The sequence below is a fragment of the Microcebus murinus genome, chromosome 8, assembly GCF_040939455.1.
Source record: "Microcebus murinus isolate Inina chromosome 8, M.murinus_Inina_mat1.0, whole genome shotgun sequence".
Classification (NCBI taxonomy): domain Eukaryota; kingdom Metazoa; phylum Chordata; class Mammalia; order Primates; family Cheirogaleidae; genus Microcebus; species Microcebus murinus.
The window spans coordinates 61,799,967-61,816,617 of NC_134111.1; the positions used below are offsets into that span (position 1 = coordinate 61,799,967).

Below are 16,651 nucleotides of genomic sequence, written 5' to 3' on the forward strand. Positions count from 1 at the left end.
AAGTCATTTCATGGTAATGGGAAGGAGGCCACTTAGCTGGTGGCATGGATAGACAGGACACATTAGATTAACTGCCATTAGGCAGTCAACCAAAAGCAATGATTGGATTCAATTATTTAAACTGAACTGGAGACCCTATAGCTTACCAGCCAGCTGCAAGACCACATTAAAGGCACTTTCCAATTGTGACTCTGTCTCATATAAGTCCCATTGGTAATGAGGACAGCAATGATTGTAAATACCACTTTCTTCCAGAGGTGCTTATGTACTCCCAGAATTAGACACCTTGTGTGGAAGCCCGATATAAGTTTGCCTATTTTCTGAAAACACAGTAACTTTCACCTTAGGTATGCTCATGAGAGACTTGCAAATAGACGATGTAGCTCTCAGATGCTAAAGAGATTTTGCCTAAATGAGAAATTTATTTATTTATGTGCATATTTCCCTATAATACAAGTCATTCAATTAGGAAAGTTGACACAAAGTCTGTCCCTGATTTTAGCTGAAGCAATCAATCACATCATCTCAGCCATGGAAGGTATTCAGGTCAGTTTCAACTCCCTAGACAGGACAGTTATAGATTATAACTAGACTTCCTGTTTGTGGACCAAGGAGCAGCCTGCACAATGACTAATACATCCTGCTCTACCTACATTAATGCCTTAGGCCAAGTGGAAAGGTCAATACAGACTTAAGAAGTTAATCATCTAGCTCTCTAAGTTAGACCCCATTAGTTTGTAGGATTTGTTCACTAAATTGAGATTTGAGACTCTAAGAGGCTAAGTTTGAGATCAGTAGTTGACTTGCCCTGCTGGTTCCAATTCTGTTGATAGTAGCCTTAATCATATACTGTATATGACAGATTGAATAGATTTGGTTCCAGCCCTTGACAGATTAATCAGAGTGGTTGATAGAGTGGCTTATGGGAAGATTTGCTAGTGGCCAAGAAAGTGTAGAAATGAGAGGTGAGTATTGTTGAATGACACTTCTCCAGCAGTCTTTTGTTTTTCTGTACATATTGTGAGCAAAGACACTGACTATTTTTGTTCATACTATTTTCAAGGATGTTTGTATAGCAAACAACCTTAGAAAATGGAGATCATCATGGTTAATTTTATGTGTCAACTTGACTAAGGTAAAGGATACCCAGAAAGCTGGTAAAACATTATAGTTGAGCCTTGAACAATGAGTGTTTGAACTGCACAGGTCCACTTATATGTGGATTTCTTTTAACCAAACTCAGATTGAAAATAAAGTATTTGCAGGATGTCAAACCCATGTATGCAGAGGGCTGACTTTTCCTACATGTGGGTTTCACAGAGCTGACTGTAAGACTTGACTATGCACAGACTTTAGTATATGCCAGGGGTCCTGGAACTAATTCTCCACATAGAGCAAAGGATGACTGTATTGCTTGGTGTGTTACTCTGGTCCATTTACTGAGTGATCTAAAAAGCTGCTAGTTTTTAGTGAAGCCCAGAATAAGAGAAGGCTCTGAAACAGGTTCAGCCTGCTGTGCAAGCTTTTCTGAAAATTGGGCCATATGGTCCAGCAACTCTAATGGTGTCAGAATATAGAAATCTCTTAGGATTTCTCTTAGTTGTACCATGCTCTGTTATTAAGGTCAATGGAAAACTACAGCAACACAATCCAGGCAGGAGTACTCCAGACCTGTTAGACATAAAGATTCAGGTCACTCTGCCAGGTAAAGAACCACAACTAGCTAAGGTTTATGCTGAAAGTGAAGGCAAGACAGAATGGGTAGTAGAAGAAGGTAGTTCTTAATACCAACCATGACCACAGACACAAGGACTGTAATTGTCATGAGTATTTCCTCCTTATCCTGTTATGAACACATTTGTGTGTATATATGTATATATAAATGTGCGTATAAAGCAAATATCTTTGTTTTCTTTCCTCTCTCATTTCCTTATTATATAACATAAAATGTACTGACTTTATATCAGTAGCATTTAAGTATTGTTAATTTTACATTATAATACTTAAGTTACAGGACATTAGGAAAACAGTAAACAGCGCTCCAGTACTTCTGTGCCATGAGTAACAAATCCTTTGTTTGTGACCATAGAGATTCAAGCCATGTTTCAGCATCCATGAAACTAAAGTGTTAAGTAGCAGATAAGGTAAAACTCCAGACCCTTGACATTTCATAACATTACCATAGGTTTAACAAATGTTCATAAAGAAATATGGCTTTCATGTCTATTCTTCTTATCTCTATTACAGGATCTTTTATTTTATTTTTTTTATTTCAGCATACTATGGGGGTACAAATGTTCAGGTTATGTATATTGCCCTTGCCCCACCCAAGTCAGAGCTTCAAGCGTGTCCATCCCCCAGATGGTGCACCCTGCACCCATTACACGTGTATATCACCTCCTCCCCCCTCCCATCTGCCTGACACCCGATGAATGTTATTACTATACATGCACTTAAGTATTGATCAGTTAATACACATTTGATGGTGATCTATTATAGGTTCTAATTCATTTTTAAAAAGGTATAACCTGCATTACTAATCTCACAGATATACATCATATCTCATATCTAATCTAATACCAAAAGTTATAAATCCTTGCATCAAGATGGTTTTACCCTATGGCAAAGATATACTCACATGCTACATTACAAAAATAAAGAAAATAAACTCTAATACGTTAATATTTTTTACAGAATAGAGTGCTATTTCTTTTACAATTATTTGTTTTTTATTTCAATCTGCATTATGAGTTTTATTTGTTTAAATCAAATAGTATAGGGATAATATATGTCAGAGTTGATCATATTAATTGGGTCATTTTTGTCATAGCCAACTAAAACAGAGTCAAAAGGCCAGCAGGGAAAAAGGCCTTCAGGCCACATAACATTTCTCTAAGCATGTAATTCTCTGCAAGCCAGCTACTGAAACTGCCTATTGTAATCTGAAACCAGTTTTATCTAGTAGCTACTGAAAAACCCATGCATCTCAAAGACTAGTTTTAGCCACCGCCATCTCTCACCAATCGCTTGCTAGCTCTCCTAAACTTTGCTAGTGACAAAGAACTTTCCTTCAAACAACATGTAACTTTTCTCCTTTTCATAAAACCTCCAACCTTCTCTTTGTTCTTTGGACATACTGAAGACCACTTGTTCCGTGTGTATGCCTCAAACTACAATTTTTGCTTTCCAATTTAAACTTTTTAAATTTAGAGATTTGTCTCTGTATTTTATTTGACTTTGACAGGAATAAAAGCTATTGCAGGGATCTTGTAAGAACACTAGGAAAGAAATACAACTTGGACTCAGCATTAAAAAGTTTTACATTCTGTAGCAATATACAGCATACAGCAATTTTGTATCTCTGGATACAACACGTTCAGAATTATTTCAAAGATTCCTTTTTTCCTTAATCAGTACACAATGATATTTGAGAAAGAAGTATCTTTTTTTCTGTGCTCATTTACATATATTTACTGAACAAATATTAAATTAACACAATATAGCTAATTTACAGCTGTGCAAACAAATGGTCTGTTCAAAGAATGAAGACAACCCACTTTTGAAAAAAAACTTGTTTATTATTCCTTATGCTTCCCCTTATGTCATTTTAGGAATTGTTTAAAATTATGTTGAATAATATAGCTGTCATATTACTTTGCCAGGTTGATATTTTAATAAATTGAACAGATGCAAAATGCTTGTCTTAAACTAAACACAGAAAATTTTGTAGCTTTAAATTTAAAATCATTTCATAAATATAGTCACACCACAAACTAGATATATAAGCACCCAAGCATCAGAATATATAGTTGAAATGATTCTGACCTCCCTCAAAATATGGTGATATCAAGAAAAGTAGTGTCATCTTTTCTTATTACTACAAGTTAATGATTAGCAAGCAATAACATATAAACATAAAAACACTACATTTATACATTCTGTAAATTTTCCATATTCATTTTTCTTTTCAATTTTATTTCTTTTATTTCATAGATCAGGGGGTACAAGTAGTTTTTTACATGGATGAATTGTATAATGGTGAAATCAGGGTTTTCAGTGCACTGTCACCAGAATAGCATACATCGTATCTTATAGGTAGTTTTTGATCCCTCACCCATTTCCCACCCTCCCCTTTTCTTACTCACCAATGTCTTTTATACCACTTTTTTTGAGCAAAGTTTAGACCAACCAAAATACAGAAAAAACTTACATAATATAAATATAGGAAATGATTTAAGGCCATGGATCTCTTCTTATCTGCCAAAGAATGCAATAATTATTGCTGTGCTGTAAGGCAATAGCTAATGAATTTCTGGGATAATTAAATCAATTTAAATATCTTTCAGATATATTCTCATGTTTACTAGATTTTATGAATTAGCAAAAAGTAAACTGCGATAACTCTTTCCAAATGAGAGTACACACATATATCAAATTATGCACTATAAACAACTATTCACCACTTTTCTTTTAAGACAAAACCAGTTAATGGAGGGATAAAACCAAGAGAAATTAATTCTAAAAGACAGTATAGCACATATACATGTGTTACTTTAGGTCTTAACTGAAAGAATTTCTTTTATATCAAACAAATTATACACGATACGCTAGTTTTTACATTCCAAGTTTAGAATCTCTATATATAACTTCTACTATCAAAAGATGATTATAAACAATGTAATCATATTGAACTTAGAATTTGAAAATAGTTCATTATAAACATAACATGGCATGCAAAAATTAGAAAATTATCTTTATGATTTATTTTGTTCAACTATGTTTATGAAACATTTGAAAGAGAAGGGAAAAATAAGTATAAAAATATAATTTAAAAATGATCCCACACTGAATCCTGGGAAGAGTTATTCATCCTGAATTAAAAGAAAATCAACTGAGTCTCATGATAAACATCAATTGTTTAAGAATGATGGATGGTTACGAAGTTATCTGTATTTCTAGTGTATTAAAAAAAACAAGTGAAAACAATGATAAAGAAAGTTTCCTGAATCTAAGAATGCCTGTGCTGGTAACTGAATTTGATTATAACTTATTATTTTTTGTTGTTTGTGCTCATGTACAAAGTAATGATAATCTTGCAAGAATTTGAAATGTTGAATAGGACTATGAATTAATAGAAGTGTTATATTTAGACATCTATGACTTTTTCTTCTATTCTGTTAAATATTTTTCAGGCCAATAATAAACATATAGCCCTAATTACCATTACAACTTCCATTAATAGCACCTCATTAACACTGGTACAGGAACACAGCAGACCAGAGAAGCCTCCAAAGAGGACATCTATCCTATTTGTTACACCTTATTATTTAATTAAAAAATGAGGCCATTCTTTTAACATTTATATATTTTAATGGTTTATATTATTTTCTTTTCTCTAAGAGTATTTTCTGAAACATTTCATTTAAAAAATCCAACAATATACCAGTAAAGATGACCTCCATATTCATGAAGAAAGCATTATATTAGAGTTTTATTTATGCACAGAAACACATATTAAAAAAGATAAGAGATGATAGGTAAAAAGATAGAATAAAGCATTAATGTTAAGTCCTATTATAGATGGTACTATATTAAATGTATTATATTTAATTTATTTGAATGTAAGGGAATAAAGAAAAAACTAAAAAGGAAATAACTAAATTAGTGAATTTTAGGTAATTATTTCTTGACGGAAGCTATTTCTTTTAATAATCCTTTACTGTTATTTATATGTTTAGAGAATAATTAAATTTATAGACTTTAAATTTCTCTTTAATTACAGTTTTCATTTTAGAAAATATAGTCAATTTCTCCCTATTATATGAAATAACTACCTCATCTACATACTTCTTACATCATACTGTATACTTTATTTATGGCAATAGTATATTTACATTACATTTTCTTAATAAGAACAATAATTGCCAAATACATTTAATTAAAATTCACTTGGTAAATGTATTTAAATCCCACTGGTATTACTTTCATCAAGTCATTCAATTCCTTAGTTTTTATGCTGAAACTTTTCTAATTTGGATAGATTTCTTTAACAAATTTCTTTCTTTTTCCAGAGAAAAAACCATAAAAATTCCCCAAGCTTCTGTATATTTAAGAAGTGTGCTTTTGCCATTTTCAGGAATGATACTATGAGTGGATATATATATATAATTATCTTGGTTCACATTTGTTTGGCCCCATTCTTTTGTAGACCTTGTCTCATTGTCTTCTCGTGATTGTGGAGATATGGAGACATCTTTAAGTACCACCATTTCCCTTATGAAGTAGGTGATGATACATGAAGAAATTATTTAATTATTTCTCCTCCAAGATATGTATTAGCTATGATTGTTCTACATCAGTCTTCCTTGGAATGTGTCCTCTGTTGGTGTACAGAGTAACTTATTCTCTAGTTTCATGCAAATTCTCTTCTGTTACATCTTGGAATATATTTTCCTACTCCATTTTATTTTATTTTGTTCTCAATTTAGTTGCTTATCTCTGTAATATCACTTTTCATGATGTTCTCTTATTTTATCATTCAGCCTTTGAGTTCTTAATATTTTTCTTTTCTTTTTTTTTTCTTTTTCTTTTTCTTTATTTCAGCATATTATGGGGGTACACATGTTTAGGTTACATATATTGTCTTTGCCCCACCTGAGTCAGAGCTTCAAGCATGTCCATCCCCCAGATGGTGGGCTATAAAAAAGACATCACTATAAAAACACATCTGTGCTAGAATATTTATAGCAGCACCATTCACAATTGCAAAAATGTGGAAACAACCCAAGTGTCCATCAATATATGAATGCATTAATAAAATTTGGTATATGTATACCATGGAGTTCTACTCAGCCACAAAAAGCAATGGTGATCTAGTACTTTTATATTATTCTGGTGGAGCCCATTCTACTAAGTGAGTTCTTAATTTTTATTCAATTCAAATGACTTCAATTTTACTTTTACTTTCCATAGCAAGGTAACATAAGGAGTCGAGGGAAATTTTCATCTATTTCTTTAGGATGAATTTTCTTCCGCATAGAGGAAAAGTTGAATGAGGTTTTATCTTTGTAAATAAGTGAAGCTGAAGGAGTACAAAAGATTTCTAAGGAGGCACTGTTGACTCATTCTGATGGGCTAATAGCTCAAGGCATCAATGGTGACCTGAATGACGAATCTGAGTGTATGAGAACTTACATAGTTAATATTCCCAGATGATTCTTAGGCACACTAAAGTAGCACTGACTTGAGGATATGGTTTGATAAAATTAAAAGTATTCTGTCCCAGATAAATTACCTCAAAATGGCTTTAAAGGAAAGAAAATTTATTACACTTGATTCACCGTCAGCTCTCAGTTATTTTATTTTTAGTGCTGAAATAAGATTACATAAAGTATCCTCTGCCTATAAAAGGCAGAGATGTTGGGGGCTGATTCTGGTGTTATGCCTTATACTAATCATTCACTACAGCCTGTAATGTACGTGTGCTGCCTGGCGCAGCAGTAGTCAGCATTTTCTTCAGACACGGTTGCTGCCCTGTGACTTGATAAGAGGCCTGAGTTGTTGCACATAAGCAAATGCTCCCAACTCCCACACTGGATTGATGGCTGGTAGTCAATGACGGGTAAGACCCCCCCATGGAGGGGGGCGACCTAAAACAGGCACAACCGTGGGGGCCAGGAAGGAGCCGCCACCTGGGATTGAGACCAAGAAGCACTTCAAATGGCTGCATTGTTTTATGTTGCCTATCTCGGCCTTGGCTTTTGAGCTCTGTCCAGCACCTTAACTTTAGTAACCGTTTTGAGGTCTGAGACCATGGGAAATTGTTTCCTTTTGATACAACTCCAGAATTGGCTGATATCGCTGCTATGCTCAGATGCTCACATACAAGGAACTAACCTTGGGTCTGGGGGGTATAAAAATAAAGCAACCAGTGCATTGGTCACTCGAGTCATGGTCATGTCCATGTGTGTCTGTGTCGTTATTTTATGTTCTGTGTCATCCCCCGTCCTATAATCGGGCCATGACACAGAAAAACATTTTTTCATGCAAATATTTGATAGAGAAATTATTTCAATAAACCATTTTATTTCACATTTTTTACTTACTTTTTTAATGTCACAAGTAGATAAGTCAGTGTCATGTTTAAAACTATATTATAGTTTTAAATATAGTATTGAAATATAGTATTAAAATAAAATATATTTCATAACTGAAGGAAGATTGTTTTTATATTTCTGTAGATAATGGAAAAATTTATTTGGATATTCTTGTGGATACTTTCTTTTCTCCTAGGGACTCTCCAAAAACATCACAGTCTAGGAAAGGGATTTGATTATCAATTGCTTAAATGATAAATTAACTACTTATTTAAATTTTGAATCTGAGGGACTTTGATGGTTCTTAATTTATAATAAATACTTACTAATTGCCTTACACATCCAAGTAACTGAATAATACAGACACTCTCTGTGTCTCATTAAATTTACCTGCCAACATGGAATTCTTAGAATTGGTTACAATCAGGATTTGGGGGCTGAAAATTCATTCTTTTGTACTCTCTTATATTAAGGCAGGAAATGATTATTGAAAATTGGATTATTTTGGAGTACATGAACCTATTTATCTTCTGAAGAGAATTTGAATTTGGTCATAAATGCTTAGTGCACAGCTGGCATATAGGATAAGTAAAATGACAAGTCATTAGACAAACTGCAAAGGGTCACAGTGGAGCATGTGCCCATGCGTGAATTTGAGGACTGCACCCCAGGGAGTGTGGAGGCATGTTTGGCCTGCTGCTTTAATTTGTCTGTATATGATTTGTTAAGCAACCCAAAGAATATGGGAAGCTTGCTTGTCTGAGTGTGCCAAGGCTTCCATAAGGCACTTCACTTCACCCATCCTTTCCAGTCTGCCACCCCTGTAAGAGCTGCGGATGTGGAAGAGCTGGCTGCTGCACCAAGGTAAAAAGGGCACAGCAGCCAGAAAGAACTCTGAACTACAAGAATGTAAACCACAGATGCTGTGCTGGAAGAATACACAGAGACAGAAACAAAAAAACAAAACAAAGCAAAACAAAAAAAGACATAAAATATGAATAGAAGGCAAAAATTAAAACTTACTCTCTTAGATACCTAGATAAGCAAAGCTTGTGAATTAAAACATACTACAGGTAATTGGTACAAGTATTACTGTGAATTGTGTAATGATTAAGAAACCCAAGCATGATGGAAACTGAATTTACAGAGGAGAAAAGCTGTCACTTGTGAAAGGAAATGGTTTGCCAAAGCATACAATAAATTTGGAACAAGACTGAAATTATAACTGGCATCTCATAATTTCTAGTCTAATCATCTTTCCACTGAAACATCCTGCCTCTCTTCCATCATCATAATATGCTCTCTATGTCAATAATATCACTCACATTAGTGTCATTAATAAAATGTTGTTATTCAACATGTTATTTAATTATATTCTCAAATATTAAGGCTTAATACATTTAAATTGTTACTTGATATTTCATTAATATATGAAATAAACATGTAAAGCTTTTGCTAATTGCTAATTTTATTATTTTATTGAACACATTATAATATTAATTTTAAAATATTTAAGTAATAATGTATACTATTATTTTTCTTGCGACAATATTCCTTATATTATTTGACCATTTTGTTGTTTTTGAGTTTATTTTATAGTTTCTTAAAAAACTGGATATACTATATTCTTAATCATTTTAAAGACTATTAATTACATTTTAAGCCTCTTCTATTCTATGTATTACTTTTATATGTTTTGGAATCTGTGGTTCAGTTTTTATATCCTGATCTTTCTCTGGCTGCTACTGGCTTTATTCAAACATCTGTTGGTCCTTGACTAGTATCCCATATTTATAAATGAAGGATTATGTTGGTTAGTATTGGCATTGGTATTTTATTTTGCAATGGTGGGGGATTATAAACCACTTAGTTTTTTCTGCATTATTGTGAGAACTGCAGATGAATTATGTGTAGAATGAACATAGGTTCTGAGAAAGTGGGCAGGTTCTAAGGGGAAGCAGCCTTCCATTTAAGGTATGTGACTAGGCTGGGCGCGGTGGCTCACGCCTGTAATCCTAGCACTCTGGGAGGCCTAGGCAGGCGGATTGCTCAAGGTCAGGAGTTTGAAACCAACCTGAGCAAGAGTGAGACCCCGTCTCTACTATAAAATAGAAACAAATTAATTGGCCAACTAATATATATAGAAAAAATTAGCTGGGCATGGTGGCACATGCCTGTAGTCCCAGCTACTCGGAACGCTGAGGCAGCAGGATTGCTTGAGCCCAGGAGTTTGAGGTTGCTGTGAGCTAGGCTGACGCCACGGCACTCACTCTAGCCTGGGCAACAGAGCAAGAGTCTGTCTCAAAAAAAAAAAAAATAAGGTATGTGACTAGGTATATCATTAAGACCCTGAAAATCACTATAATAATAAGGATGCCATCCTGGAATTGGCATATTTAATATTTACTTCAAAACTGAGTGGCACTGAATTCCTTTTTTCAAAAGAAAATTTCTTAACTAATTTGGAAATTGAAATTATGTTAACTTCTGCTCTACGATTCCCACAATAGGACCCATCTGTGGAGTGGTTATTTAGAAAGTACTTCTCAGGTTTAGCTAAGGAAAAATGCTACAGCCAGTTGCTCCTTGTAATACAAAACATATAATTATTTAGAACGTTCTTTAATTCACTATAATGATTTCTTCTCTAACATTCCATCACTGCACTTAGTTTCTTTATTGCAGTCTCTTCTTTGAGACTGACACATTCTTTTCCTTAGGTGTCTAAGTCAATAAATCATCTGCTCTCTCTCCTCCAGAAATTTGTCAACATTTCTATTCTACTGATGGCATTATTTCTTATTTTGATATGGATTTATTCTTTTGTTATTAATATTTTAATACATTTTGTATATATCAACTCTCACTTCAGTTGAATTTTATGAAGGAGAAAGTAAATTTATGTGCTCTGCCATCTTGAAACAAATGTTCATTTGCTTTTTGTCTTTACTTTTCATCTTTTGTTTAGATCATCTATTTTAAAAAATTTATATAAATCCAGAACTATCTTTTGTTTTTGTTTGTCTTTGTAGATTTTCTTAGGAAAATTTTAACCTACCCAATGCTACATGGTGCTTTCTTATTATTCATTTTAATTATGTCAAGTATTTATCTTTCCATGACAATGAGAAACACAATGAGCAAAAGATATACACAATATTTATAGGCATAAACTTGTAATTTATCTAGCTCCACTTGGAGGAAGAAATAGGGTGGAGTTCTGAAAGGTATTGTGTAAATGAACAAAGAACAGAAGCAAAATAATGTGAACTTGAGTTTTAAGCAGATTAAACTATAAGGAGAATGCAGTTAAAATATTTATGTAGTATTAGAATCCCATTGTTCTCCCAACTGCCATGGGTTATAATCAGTGCAAATAAATTAAATATTTAAAAATCTATATGTTTAACATGCTGTATTTGGGGCAATTGTATACTGGAAGGAAACTCTAGAGCTAGGAAATGATGGCACCCATTTCCTGGCTTCATGTGTGAATTAGCTTGAGGAATTACCCTCTTGCTACAATCTTCCTATTCCTGGTTTTTACCAAAATAGGTCAAATAAATTCAAAAAGAGAGTCAATATCTAAAACACATAGGATTTTTGTTTTACATTCTGACTCTGGAGTTTTGGATTCTCTTAAACTCTTTGTGGCAATGTATTGAATATTCTATGTTCAATTGAATTTATTTATGACATGATTTTTTCTTTGTTCAATATGTTATTCTTATTGAATAACATTCAATAAGGAGGGGCGGGAAAATATGTGATTCTTTTAAGTTTTTCTTTTCATAGGTCTATTTTTAAAAAAGTAAATGTTCAGTTTAATTTTGTCTGTGCATGACACATAAAAATTTCATGTTGTAGTTAGTTTATTAAAACCTGCCTAAGAATTCTTGTCTTTCCTCATCAGGGGAATCTTCATTTAATTACTCATAACATGAGTGCTATATTTGGATGTGACATCTTGATTCATTATATCTGTTTTAGGGTTTTTTTTTTTCTGTACATGTTTTTATTTATGAATCATGTTTCATTTTTGCAAAATGCAAATTGTCTTTTAAACTTTACTAAATTTAAAAGGAAAGCCTTTTTGATTATTTAAACCTACTTTAAACTAAATTATGCTAATCAGCAAAATCATGAATAAAACCAAATATATTGACCAATTCTCAAATAATCTCCTACTGCTTTCTAGAGTTTGATTATTTATTTTAAAATATTTATTGTCGATAAATAACAGTAAAATACTTTATCTTACATTATGCATTTTCATTATCAAAAATAATAGCTACTTTTGCTTGCCATTTATAGTCTACAATTGCATAGATATTTAGATCTTCATTTTCTCTTTACTGTTGTCAAAGTACATGATTGTTCATCTATTCTTTCACTCTCCCTTTTCTCATCTATTCCTAATACACTCTTTAACAAAAGTAGTTTTCCTCCCAGTCATCTCTTTCATGGTCCCACCTACTAATCAGTTGTGCAAGCCAGAAATATGGAAATTATTGTTGAATCCTTCCTTTTCCTAGTTCAAAAATTTTAATTAATTGATGGAGTTACTAGCATCATTCAAATCCATCCACTTTTCTATTTTACACTGCGATTGTTAAAGTTCATATCACCAACTTTTCTTGTTTTCCAATCCTCTGAGAGGTTATTTGCATTACTCTTACTTAAATAATTGCACACACTATAGCCAGAAATATGTTGTTTTCTTTCTGAAATTTTTAACCCATAGTTAATATTAACTATTTTCCTAAGTAAATAGCTACAGTCTTAAGAAAATGACTTCATCATGTTTGTATTTATGCATTTTGTTGTATATCTTCTCTCTCTATCTTGTTACAATTATGCAATCTACCTGCATAATTGTAAGTTTTAGATATGAGTACATTTATGCTAGTAATTATTTTTTATTAAAGTTGAGGTATCATATGCAAAAGAATCAAGCATTAATATATGGTAAATGTGCTCATGTATGCATTCACTAAACATATTTTCAAATCTGCTAGGTAAAATTTATTTCATTATTAAAAAATAAGTGAATATTTATTTTTTAATATGTCATGATAAGTTAGAACTTTCATTGAAATTTCTGTGATATTTCAGCACCAGTTCCATGGTCGTATTATATTTGGAGAAAAAAAATCGACATAAAAAGAAATACAACATATTTTTTAGAGAATTATTCATGATAACCTTGCTCAGAATGTATAAAAAATAGTATTTGAGGAGCTAAACTAATCAGAATGATGATAAGATGGGCAGGTAAGAAAAAAGTAAAAATTATTAATATGTATATCTCTCTAGTTTTAAGAGATTATTGCTTGTGAATCTTATGTACTTTTGGCATCAGGGTATAACTTTGATTTATTTAAATTTGAAGGAATAAAAAGTGACCACCTCCCATTTAATAAGTTATATTAACTACCAATTATTTATTTATATTTCTAAAATTATAATATTGGAAATCAACACTGCTGTTTTAATTTTAACAGTATTTGTACATTCTAATAATAGTATTAAACTTAAAATATTGCAATAAAGTGAACTTAAAATTATTTTGAAGATATTTCTATAATGTTATAATTTATGGGGGAAAATATATATTTTAGGTTTTTTTGATGCTATTTTATTTTTTTTTATTTATTTATTTTTTGAGACAAAGTCTCACTTGTTGCCCAGGCTATAGTGAGTGCCGTGGCATCAGCCTAGCTCACAGCAACCTCAAACTCCTGGGCTCAAGTAATCCTTCTGCCTCAGCCTCCCGAGTAGCTGGGACTACAGGCATGTGCCACCATGCCCGGCTAATTTTTACATATATATATTAGTTGGCCAATTAATTTATTTCTATTTATAGTAGAGACGGGGTCTTGCTCTTGCTCAGGCTGGTTTTGAACTCCTGACCTCGAGCAATCCCCCGCCTCGGCCTCCCAGAGTGCTAGGATTACAGGCGTGAGCCACTGCGCCCGGCTAATGCTATTTTAGACTTTTTTTTTTATTTTTTTTTTTATTTTTATTTTTATTTTTTTTGAGACAGAGTCTCGCTTTGTTGCCCAGACTAGAGTGAGTGCCGTGGCGTCAGCCTAGCTCACAGCAACCTCAAACTCCTGGGCTCAAGTGATCCTTCTGCCTCAGCCTCCCGGGTAGCTGGGACTACAGGCATGCGCCACCATGCCCGGCTAATTTTTTTTTTTTATATATATATATCAGTTGGCCAATTAATTTCTTTCTATTTATAGTAGAGACGGGGTCTCGCTCTTGCTCAGGCTGGTTTTGAACTCCTGACCTTGAGCAATCCGCCCGCCTCGGCCTCCCAAGAGCTAGGATTACAGGCGTGAGCCACAGCGCCCGGCCGTATTTTAGACTTTTAAGTTCAATGTCTTTCCATCCTTAGTAACTTTACCTAGTAGAATAAATAAATTTGAGAACTTGGTCTATTAAAACAAAATATCAGGAATAAGGATAGGAAGCAGCTACCCCTGATCCTAGGGACTGATATTAAATGAATCTCTAGAAGAAATCTATTTATAGTTTAACCACAAAAAAATTTTTATCCAGAATAAATTATAAATAGAAGAGAATTATAAAGAAAGAAAATTCCAAAAATTTCTTTAGTGGTCCCCTTGAATCTCTTGGGGTGAGAGCTTACCTACACACACAAGGAATGAAACTCCTTAGCCAGGGCAGGAAATTATAGGCAACTATGGGCTGAATCATTCCCAGATCTCACACAAAAAGTGAATTGTTCAAATTCTGACAAGGTAGAGTGAAATTACCTCTTTGAATACCTGGACATCAAGTAGAGACAACAGAAATTCAGTGATTTCTTATTAGGGCTAATAGAGGCCTAGAGTAAAGACTCTAGGTCTGCAATTAACAAAGCTTAAAAGCAAGTCTTATAAGATATCCAGATAATTTTCAAGTTATTTATTATAACTATAGACAAAGTAAATTCCCATGACCTTAGAGGAAAACAATAAAATAGAGACACTTAAGAATGTTGAGTATGTCAGGAGAAGTTACTAGACAAAAGCATGCATAGCAAAATGTTAATGAGAGAATCTGGGTGTGAACATACAGTTTTTTTACGTCAAAAATTGTTTTAATTTACAAAACAATAAAGACTTTTCTTTAAGTCTTATACTTAAAAAAAACCAAAACAACAATGTAGGTCTGAGCCATAAGAAAAAAATTATGCAAATTTAAGAATATAACCATACAACATATACTCTCAAAACACAGTGGAATTAAACTAGAAATTGATAAAAGAAAAATATCTGGAAAACACTAACATCCTTGGAGATTAAACAATACACTTATAAATAATAACACATGAGTCAAAGAAGTCTCAAGAGAAATTTAAAAATATTTCAAACTCAATGAAAATTAAAATACAATTTTTCAAATTATGTGGGATGCAATGAAAGCAATAGAGGAAAACTTATAGTACTGAATGCACATATTAGAGAAGAAGAAAGATCTAAAATCAATAATCTAAGCTTTTACTATAGGAAACTTGAAAAAGAAGGACAAATTAGCACAAGAAAATAAAAAATAAAAAATTAGAGTAGAGAACAACGAAATTGAAAACAAAAAAAATAAACAAAACTATCTTTATTCACATATAACATATGATTGTCCATTAGAACACCTCAATTAATCAACAGAAAAATTCTTGGAACTAATACACATTATGGCAAGTTTGCAGGATACAAGTTAACATACAAAACTCAATTGCTGTCTTAAACATTAGCAACAAACACTTGGAATTTAAAATGAAAACGCAGTACCATTTACATTAGCATCCAAAAATGAAATACTTAGGTAAAAATCTAGCAAAATATGTACAAGATCTATATGAGGAACTTTGACGAAAAGTTCTTTCATTGTACATTAAATGGTTTAGTGGTTTATAAGTAGATTATGACATGATAACGCATTATATATACCCTAGAGCTGCCACTAAAAATAAGTCAAATAAACAGAGGAATTCATAGAGAAGATAAGTATGATACATCAAAAATATCTGAAAAACCGGAAAAGAACAAATAATAGATGAGACAAATAGACAATCAGAGCAAAACAGTGAGTCCCAGATATACTATCTTCTCCAGCCAATACTGCCTCACCTCTATGTCTCTTCCTCCAGCCTTAGTGTTTCTTTCAAGATGTACTCAGTTGTCTCAGGTCCCAAAGCTATTCATTTTTTTTTTTCTCTATATTGTCTATCTCTCCCCACCCCTACCCCATCCCTTCTTGAGAATTCAGGATTTAGCTCCTTTAGCTGTAAAGGGAATTTCCTTTTCAATGAAATATGCTTTTATGTTAACACTGAATTACCTGACTCTATATACACCTCATCTAAATCCTGCATGTGCTCATCCAACCTACAAATATTCTTTTATTTTTTTTAGATTTAAGTATTTATTATTATTTCTACCATAATCCCACATATGCAAGAAGTAAATTTAAAAGTTGTTTCTGTAGTCTTATTTTAAAACAACTCTTCTATTTAGCTTTATCTCATGATATTGTTTTTATTTTTG

At 32.7% G+C, this 16,651-nt stretch overlaps 1 long non-coding RNA gene across 2 annotated transcripts in view; it reads right to left on the bottom strand.

Annotated features, from left to right (window-relative positions):
* LOC105879315 (uncharacterized) overlaps window positions 1–16,651 on the bottom strand; it is a 214,580-nt gene that overhangs the window by 168,962 nt on the left and 28,967 nt on the right. The gene's annotated exons all lie outside the window — the stretch shown is intronic.